This window comes from Lemur catta, chromosome 7, assembly GCF_020740605.2.
Source record: "Lemur catta isolate mLemCat1 chromosome 7, mLemCat1.pri, whole genome shotgun sequence".
Classification (NCBI taxonomy): Eukaryota; Metazoa; Chordata; class Mammalia; order Primates; family Lemuridae; genus Lemur; species Lemur catta.
Window position 1 is genome coordinate 73,357,553 of NC_059134.1, and position 10,706 is coordinate 73,368,258.

Here is a 10,706-nt window from a genome sequence, read left to right on the forward strand (position 1 = left end):
ATCTCTGGGCCTTGCCCCCACCTCCACTCACCTGCCGTCACCCATCAAGCCTCTGGACTCCCAGGGAGCAGGGCCCAAATATCATTTTAGGCAGAGCCTAGGACAGAAATGTCTCTTTTGTTTCTCTTTCCCTTCTAGACCAGGGACCAAAGAGGCCCATCAAAGCCTTTTCCTAGACTAATAACGGTAATGACACTGTATAAGAAAAACTCCCTGAAAGTGAATTGTGCCTCTCTCCTAAAAGGCAGAAGTGGCTTCAGACAGCATTTGATGTCAGTGATATTTTTCTCTTACACACATGCACACATACACACATGCATGCACGCACACACACAGCCAGGAGAATTAATTTCCTGTTTCCTGCTCTCCCTACCCCCCGCCCCTCCCATCTTGAGGGCAGTTGCTGGAAACCAAGAGGCTGAGCCTTCACATGGGTCCTAGACTGGGACAGGGTTGGGGGGGGCGGAGAACAAACCCTGTCAGGGAAGGGCCTGAATGGGTCTCAGTGTTGAAAGGCACTAGTGTGTTCCCCAAACCGTGCCTGCACTGTCCTGCCCCTCTGCCTTTGCTCTCACAGAGCCTCGCCCTGGGGTGGCCCCACCAAGCCTCCTAGCCCTGGCTGTCTAATCACCCCTTCCCAAAGCCTTAGTCCCTGCCAGCCCAGAACAACCCTTTCTCCCACTCTAATAGTCCTCATAAGCTGTCATAGGCACCTCCACCTCTGGTTTGTGGGGTAGCCCCACAACCCCTGTCTGTCTCCCCAGCTCTACTGTGAGCTCCTGGGGAACGGGGCCCACATTCCCCCAACTCTGCACCCCAGTATACCCACACAGCCTGGCACAAAGAATTCTCAGTAAATTATATATCGGTATCTTCATGTCTCTGCATCTACATCAATATCTGTATCATCAATATCTATTAACATATCATCTACATCTATCTACACAGTGGTCCAGAGCAGTAAAGTTTCCCTGGCCCAGCCCCAAATACTCAACCTGAGCAACTAGGAGCCTGATTTCTTGTTCTGCCTCTACCCTTATTGGCTTTTTGACACTGGGCAGGTCATTTAGCATCTCCAGATCTCTGTTTTCCCATGTGCAGGAGGAAGGAGTTGAACAAGGACATTGGTTTTCAAACTGGATTCCGTGAACCCCCTGGGTTCCAGCACCACTTCTGCTGGTGGCTCCTCCGTGCTCTGTTTTGTCTACCAGGCTTCCGCACAAGGCTGCATTTTCCTTCCTGTTGCTGGAAGGAAGGGAGGGCGGGAGGGAGGAAGGGAGGGAAAGAGAAAGTTGGTAAAACAGTGGTCCAGATGTTCTCTGAGGGCCTTTCCAGCTTTGCCAAACCAGGATTTGTCATCTATTTCACCCTATAAAATGCCCGTAGAAGAAAGCAAAAACAAGTCTGTCTTTATGGATTTAGGGCTATCTTTCCTTTTGTTTCTAGAGTCACTGACTACCTTTCACCTTCCCACCAAGACTAGGGTGCTCACATAACCTCCCCTTGCCTCTACTTCCTCGGCTAGCAAATAAGGATGCTCAGAGCTCCTCACTCTCGGGGTTGTAAGGAGAGACTTGCATTTAATAGATGATGAATGCGAGCCCCTAGCACCGAGTGTGGCACCTACAAAGCACCCTCTGAGCGGTGGCTGTGAGGGCATCATGCCTGGCTCGTGGCTGGGGTTTGCAATTCGAGGGTAAAGATTGCTTAGTGGTTGGGAGCCAGTATGCTGTGAGACATCTAATTAGCCATCGTCTTCCCAGGAGGCAGCTCAGTTGTGTAATTTTTATTTCCATATTTTACATACCCTCCATCAGCAGGAGAGACCCATGCCAATCTTTCTCTAGCCTTGTTGTTTGTTTGCATTCCAGCTGTGCCCGTCGCCCCCTCCCATCTTTCCATGGTTGCCACCCACCAGGGAACATGCCCGCTGGCAGGCAGGGTGGGGGTGCGGGCAATAGCTTCTGCTGTTGCTTCAAAGACCCATCTCCAAGCCCAGCACACTGAGGACAACTGCAGGCAGGATTTCCTGCCTGGCACGGGGGTCAGTGGCTGTGCTCCCCCCATTACCATCTGTTCACAGGGAATGTTTGGTGCGGTGCAAAGAACGCTGGGTTTGACATCAAAAAGGATTCATCTTTTTCTACCAATTTCATTTGCTTCTCTGAACCTCAGCTTTCTTATTGGTTAGATCAGGACCCTTAATAATTCACATCGTGAGGCTGTTGCAAAGGTCTATCCTTCAACACATAATAATTGGGTTCCCCAGATGAATTAATGTTCATGGCAGAGCTTTGCAAACTAAAAGTGCCATCTAGGTAGGAGTTATCCCCACAATTGCAGACTGTCCTTGATTATTCAAGGAGCTTTTATCATGTTTAGATTATCCAGACTCATTATTATGAGACTGTTGAACTGGCCAACCCCTTCCCACCTGCTGTTGCCTGTTTTGTGGTTTCCTCCGGGTCAGTTCAAAGAGGCCGATTCCTTGGAGCAAACCCAGTAGGGACAGACGTACATCCTAAAGCTGTTATTGATGGCAGTTGTTCCTATCTTGTGGGGATGTGCCTTCGACCTCTCTCCTACTTAGAAAACTACTAAGTCCTCAGCACTGGGCTAGAAACCATGGATGTTATAAAAGAAATGTCAGCCTAGGCCCCTGACCTCTACAAAAAATTCACATGGCATTTAGCAAGGAACATTTATGAGCAAGGCCCTTTGCCCACATACTCTTTAAGTAGATACTGTTTACTCCCACTTCACAGACAATGAAACGAAGGCCCAGAGAGTCTTCGCTTTCCAAGGGCACACAGCCAATCAGGGTAGGGCCTGAAGAAGCTGCTCCCTTTGACGCTGTACTAAGACCATCTACTTCGTGTGTGGCTCCCTCTCCCTGCTCCCTTGGGGGCAGGAGCTACGTCTGCTCATCACAGTGCCTGGCAGAGACCCCCGGGAAGATCATGACCACTGAGACAGCTCATCCTGGGCCCCCAAACTCCTCCCAGTCTTTCCTCTCTAATCTCTTCTCCTAGCCACGTCCCAGAAGGATGTTTGCCTCCCTGATCTCCCTGCCAGTCATTCGGGGCCCTCTGCTTGGCTGCCATGTTGTTGGGGCAAGTGAAGTCTTGACCTGGGCCTGGAGCTCCTGGCTGAGCTCCTGGATCTGTTTCCCCAGACAGAGGGGGAGGTCCCTGGCATTCGGGACACTGGGCCCTCACCTGCCAACAGGGCCGAGAGGTGCTCAGCCCGCCAAGAGGCTACACCACCGCTCACAGCTGCCAGTGGAGACAGAGCCCAGGAGGCCTGGTCAGCAGTTGCTCGGGGGTTGAGAAATGTGCTGGCTCCAGCCTGGCTCCCTCATCTGAGAAATCAGGGGAACCTGACCCAACAGCCCAGTGTTTGTTTCCGCAGTGTCTGGGACAGCCGTGCAAATCAGACCTGCCTGACAGAGCGTGGGCCCAGGGACAAGCAGCGTGTTTCTTCCCTCCCCCTCCAGTCCTTGCTGGCAGACGGCTGCCAGGGGAAGCATTCTGCGTGGTTTCCTCAGGCCCAGACTGATGCCTGGGCCTCCTATCTGCGCAGGGTTTGGGCACTGGGTGTCCTGGAGAAAGAGGGCATGTCTGGCTTCAGCCTCTGTCCCCTGGGATGCACTGGGAGGAGCCCCTGCTCAGCAGACAGACAGGTCTGGTTTGGATTCCAAGCTCTGCCACTTACCAGCTGTGTGGCCTTGGGCAAGTCACTTAACTACTCTGAGCTGCTTGTTTAAGTGTCAAATGGGGATAATAACAGCAAACTCCACAGGGTTGAGTAAGTTACGGATAGACTTACTGAAATAATATACTGACAGTTAAATTTTCTGGCAAAAAGTAGATACTTAAAAAAGTTACATTCCTCTCTTCTTTCACATCGTGCCAAGGTTTCCTGACTTCTTCTTGCCCCTCCCACCTGTGTCCACAACACGCAGAGAACCCAGAGCTCTGGCTTCTACACCAGCCACGGTCCTGCAGGTTTGCTGCATAGATTTCCCCACATGGGGCCTGGGCTGCTGCACCTGGCTGCCCCCACACTCTTCTCGTGCCCCACTGTCCTCAGCACACACGTGTGAGGGAGGTGGCACTGTGTAAATATATGGGTCATCATTGAGGAACAGCCCATTCGCAAATCTGTATGTTGACGTACTGCATGTATTCAACTGTTCATTCATTTGTTCAAAAAACATTTACTGAACTTCTCCTCTGGGAAAAGACTCATATCCTTGGCTCCAGGAATACAGAGGTGAGCAAAGCACAGTCCCTGTCCAGAGCCAAGGAACTGGAGAACATGGACAAGGAAGGAAACGATTACAATTTCATGGGTTAAGTACATTGGAAGAAAAGGACAGAATTCTGGTGCACTTTGGAGACAAGGCTCCTAACTCAGCTTGAGGAACCAAGGCAGACTTCCAAGAAGAGGTGATACCAGACTGTTGAAAGATAATTAAGAATTATCTAGGCAAACAATAAAGGGAAAGATGTAGTAGTGAGAGAGAGTACAACATGCAAAGGCCTATTGGCTACAAGAACATACCCATGTATTTGTTAGAATACACCAACTGCCGTGACAAGCATCCCCCAAATTTCAGTGATTTCATACAATAAACGTTTTGTTTTTTCACTCATAAAATGATCCAGCACTGGTGTTCCTGGCTGGATGGCTTTAGATGGCTCTCTTCCACGCAATGATTCAGGGACCCAGGCACTTTCCATTTTGTGACTCTGTCATCCTTTACAGCCCAAAATCCAACACTTCTAGTCATCTCCCCAGGAGGAAAAGCAAATAACTTTTGGTTAATACATAGCAGTATCTTCATCACCTATGTGAAGAATTTCTAAGAGTTGAGAAAGTTGGAACAGAAGTTATGCGATAGGAAGTGACACAAGATGGGCTGTACCAGGAGGCAAGACCAGAGAGTGCAAACAATATAAGCCAAGTGAGGTGGTCTGGATTTCATCCCAAAAGTAGTGCAGAAGAATCAGAAATTTCTGAGCAGAGCAGTGATGTCATCAGATTTTCTCTTTAAACCGATTACTTTAGCTGCAGTGTGGGGGATATATTGGAGGGAAAGAGACTGGCAGCAGGAGAACCAGTCAGAAAAGTAGTCTGGTAATCCTGGCTGTCTTATTCTGTTTAGTGTTGTGATAACAAAATACCTGAGGCTGGGTAATTTATAAAGAAAAGAAGTTTACTTAGCCCACAACTCTGGTGGCTGGAAAATCCAAGATTGGGCAGCTGCGTCTGGCGAGGGCTTCACGTTGCTTCCACTTATGGTGGAAAACAGGGGAGCAGGTGTGTGCAAAGATTGCATGGTGGGAAAGGGGCCAAGAGAGACTAGGAAGCCAAACTCGTGTTTATAAAAGCACACTCTCTGGAAACTAACACAGTCCCAAGAGAGCAAGAACTCACTCACTTCCACAGTGAGGACATTAATCCATTCATGAGGGATCCACCCCTGTTACCCAAACACCTCCCACTCAGCCCCACCTCCCAATACTGCCACCATGGCAATTAAACCTGAACTTGAGTTTTGGTGGGGGCAAACCATATCCAAAGCACAACCAAACCATAGCACAGGCCATCTTACCTTAAGGATTGGTGAACAGTGAGTGTTGGAAGGGAGGTGGGACATTGAAAGTTGTCCTGAGAGGCAGTCTAAGTCATTGGGGTTTGCACTGCAATGAAGCCTCAAATAGCTTTTGAGTCCATGTCCAGTTCAATGGCTAATTTACCCTCATGCTCATGAAATTACAATCAATAGAAAGTGGCTTATTTGAGAGCTCTGTTTTCTCAAGCCTGAATCTCACCTATTAGGGGCCTGGGCAATAGATTTGGTCAGTGCATTTGCTAGCTTTTGGAGAACCCAAAGACGTTTGTGGTGTTCTCTTAACAGCTGTGTCTTTTACTCTGCATCCCACCCATCTCTATTTCTCTATGCCCTCATCTACCAGTGGAGAAGCAAGGCCTTGCCGCTGAGCATCGGTGGGAAGGGGGGATGTCATCATCCTATGAAAAGGGCTCTGGGTCTGGTTCACTGGGTTCACCACTTTCTGGAGGCCCTGCCTGTAACTCAAGGGCTCATCGCCCAGGAAGTGCCCCTGTTGGCACAGGGCTTGAGCCCAGGAGACTGCAGACTGGCTTCACACTGGGAGAGAGCAGGAATTCAAGGCCCTGCAAGCAATTCTCTTCTTGGAATTTAGGAGGTGAGCTCTGGAATCTTTAAGTCTTCTTTCACTTACCCTGAAGGATGCTAAAACTTCAGGCTGTCATACACCCTTCGGGTTGATATACAAGACCTGATCCGTCCTCTTGGTATAGACACACACCTCGTGAAATGTGATAATGAGTTTCCTCTTAAAAGAAGGGAGATTCAGTGCTGAAAATTGAAAATATTCAAATGGACCAGATGTGGTCTGAGCATAGCTCAGCAGTTCCAAGTTAAGGCTTCTGTGAAGCATCCAGTAAAAGCACCTCTGGGCCTTTTTCAGCTCCATCCATACAAACAACTTTGCCATGGCCTTTAGGAGCCTCACTGCCTCTCATGTGCAGGACGTGAGCTGGCTTGAGATCTTGGGTTGGTCCTTATGCCAGCAGAAAGCCTCAAAACACCTTCCTGGTTTCCCCTGGACGGTGCCTGTGTCTGCTGCCTGGCCCATCAAGTTGGGCTTTGGCTTTCTGGCCACGTGGAGGACTGCAAACTTCTGCCTGGCCTGACTGCTAGTCTCCATATTCCCTGGAAGCAGCTTTGCCTCCACCTTCAATCCCTTGTATGCCTCTCTTCAGCTCCAGTTACCTCCATGCTCACGAACCCCTGGCATCTTTCCCCCTCCCCTCCCACCCTGCCAGTGCTGACACACACACGGGGGTTCGGGATCCTTCATAGATATGGTCATTTTGCTCTCTTAGTTTCTTAGTCTCTTCTTAGGGTAGACCAGAGAGTGGACATTTATTTTGGATATGGATTTCTGACTAAGTGATCATAGCTTATCAATTATTAAGCACTCTATGTATGTTATGTTATTCAATACTCAGAATAACACTGGGAGGTATATATTTTTGTACCACTTATCATGGACACTTATAGGATTGTCTGCCTTGAATCCCTTTTCTAGAAATTCCTTCCACAAATCCGTATGGTTTCAAGGGGAGCTATCAGAGTTCTATGTGACCTCACTCCTTGTGCCCACATGAATGATCCAGGTGAGATCTCCTGAAATAGATTGGGCCAATCATTCCCCTCCCTGGGAAGCTGGGTACTGGGACTGAGAGAGTAATAAGTAAAACTTCTGTGTCTGAAGAGTAATAAGTAAAACACAGGAACCTTCACATACATGCTTCTCACCACATGAACCAAAAAAGCAATCTTCGTACTTGAAAAAAGTAGAACTTTGTGGAAGCAAAAATGTTGTGGAATAAGACAGACCAGAGTTTGAAGTCTCATTTTGCCAATTACTAGCCATGTGATTTGGACCAGTAGTACTAATACTAATATTATCTAACATTTATTGAGTTTTTATTATGTACCAGGTCCTGTTCCACATGCTTTATATGTAGGGGCTTAGGTGTATTAACTCATTGTATCATCACAATGACAGCATAAGGTAGTTTATGTTATTATCTTAATTTTCCACCCATGAAGAAATGAAGGTCCAACAGAGTTAGTCATGAGCCCAGATGTACACAGGTTTATCTCTTGAGCCCTAACTTACTCCTGTGGAAGCAGAGTATCAGCTCTTGTGCATGAAAGCATGGACATAGCAGGCCTGAGACTTTCCTTAGAAAGTCCTGCTCACACAGTTAACCCTTGGCTGGCATCTAAGACCTGGGATTTCTGGAGGGTTCTCACCATTCCCCAGCAAGCATGGCTCACTATGCCTAAAATGTTTGCTCAAACAACCTAGCTTCTGCTTGAGGACCTCTGACAGTTTCACTTCAGGTTTGTTGTCTCACGTAGAAGGTGAAGTAGACTCACTCCTTTGAAGAGCATTTGGTCACCAGGAGAGCTTATGAAATGGTTAGAATGGTTGGATCACCTATGAGTGGCTCCACATGGAGGGCACAACCCGCACAGCCCCACGTGGGGACCCCTGGAGCCCACAACCACCACCATTACTATTTTTAACCCCCTAACCGTTACACTATAGATCTGGCACCCTATGTAGAATGGCAAAATGTTCCTAGATATTTTAGCAACAAAGGTTGTATTTATTTTGAGAGGTTTTCCGGTGTTTAATAAGGTTGTGCATGAGGGGGACACTTTCCACTGCTGTATTTTTAGGTTGATTCTCTGGGAAACTGACCACACAGGCACACTGGAGTGGAGGTAACGAAACAAACCCATTGCTGACAGGGGCTTTGGCAGTCACCTACTTCCTTCAACACGAGGGAAAACGAGGCTCAGAGAAAAGCCATGCCCTGGGCGTCCCATGGGCAGCCCCTGCAGAGGGAAGGCTGGGTCCGGGCTTTGCATGCCATGTTCTCCTGCTGCTGCATGTTGACCGGCCTTGTGTGTGACCAGGGAGCTGGAGTGGGACGTGGAGAAAATGTGGGGGAAAGGCCCGGCCATCGGGATCCCCCCTAGGAACTGGCAACAGGGTATAAACATTCAGTCCCATCTGAGGTCTGGTTGGCAGCCAAGGGATGGCTCATTTGGATTCAGGACGGCCGAAGGGAAGGTGGGAAGGATTCGGATCCTGCCTCCTGCTCACTTGTTAAAAGTCACTTTGTGTATGTAAGTGAAGCCAGCTCTTTAAGTACCAATAAAGAAAGAAGAAATCCACTAAGCAGATAATTGAACTGAAAAACAGCCATTTGGGCTTTAAAACATCTACATAGTTCAAGGCAAAGTGGGACTTGGGGTTCCAGTTACCCAAATAACAAATTCCATTTCATAACTCATCTGGAATGGCATCTCCCAAAGCAAAGCTATTAATAAGAGGTGTTCAGGGAAGAAAGGCTGTTTTCATCAATAGGTGTGGGCAATGCGCTGGTGAACCAAGCTGATGGGTGGCTTCATGGCAGGACTTCTCAGAGCCTGCTCATATGTCTCGTGAAACTCTGAAAGAAGATTATCATATAGTATAATATTTATATATATATTATATATAAAATGTATATAAATGCATATGATATGTAATGCTATATTTTATAATATACAGCATTGGCCAGATTTATTTCCTCAAAAATCCCTTTTCCCACGCAGTGTCTTAAGGGACCATCAGTTCAGGGCCTACTTGGGAAACACAGCTCTGCATAGTGCTACTCCTCTCTCAGGCCTAGGAGGGCGTTTTAGGACGAAACGTAGTTCTAGCAGGAGAGGAGTAAGGCTAAAGGGACAGGGTTTCGCCAGCCCGGTTTTCTGGGCCATGTGGCTGGGTTGTGAGCAAAGGGTTCCAAATGTTTGGCTCAGGAGGGATGACATCTGGCTTCTGATCCTCTGGGGATTTTCTAAGACCCACACCAAGTGCCCCACTTGTGAAGGGACATTGTGGTGCTGATGTCAAGCCAGGGGTGGCCTGAGCAACTATAGATACCCAGGATGTTTAGCCTGGAGACCCAGGACACCATCAGCACTGTCTATAGTCCCCACCTAGGGAGGGGGCTTGCATGTTCCTCACGACCTCTAGGGAGGAGCATAACCAGGACCAAGGCATGGGTGTTGCGGAGGGCAGAGTTCCTCACCACCCAAAAAAGAGCTCTCCAGAAACCATTGCTCCAGCTGTGCCACGGCCAGGCTGGCCCCTGCGGCTGGTTCGCTTACTGTCCCATGGACGCGGCGGGGATGCCCACCTGGGAAGGCCCGGGGTAAATTTTAACCCTTTCGAAAGCCTCTCCACACCCTGGGATTTTTGACTCTAGGTAGCTGGACTTTATAACAACCAATGGCACATTCTCGAATTCCCTTATCCTCTTTGTTCAATCCACCAGCAAGACCATCACTTCTGCCTACAAAGTAAACCTTCAATCTACCCATTTTTCTCCACCTCTACTGCTACTCCCAAGTCCAAGGGACCACCGTCTTCTGCCGGGAGTGCTGCGGGAGGTGCTCAGATGGCCTCTCTGCTGCTAAGCTTGCCCTCTTTGAAGCCGCCCTCCTCAGCAGCCGATGAGTTAAAACCCTTGGAATAAAGGCAGACTCCTCACTGTGATCTCCCAGGCTCTCCTGCGCTGGCCCAAGCCCGGCTGGCTGGGGTCCCCTCCTCCCACCCTGCCCCTTTTGCTCACTACACGCGGCCACCCAGGCCTCATGCAGACACTGCAAACTCTCACCACTTCCCGGCATTGGCACTCGCTGTTCCCTCTGCCTGAAACACCGTTCCCACCGCTCTTCCCATGGCCAGCTCCTTCTCGTCCTTCAGGCTTTGGCTCAAATGTCACCCACTCAAAGTGACTTCTCTGCTCACCCCATCCATGTTAACACAGCCTTCCATCCCCATGGCCTCTGCATACTCTCTCTGTCTTCCATAGCACTCTGTTTCCTGCCTAGCATTCATAACAATCTGAAATAAAATTTTTATTGTAATTTCATCTGTCTCCCCTATTGCTCTCATTTCTGTCTAAAATGTGAGCTCCCTAGGGGCAGAGACTTTGTTTTGTTCAGGCTGTATTCCTAGCACCTAGAACAGCAATTGGCGTATAGTAGGTACTATACTTAATAAATATTGATCTCATTA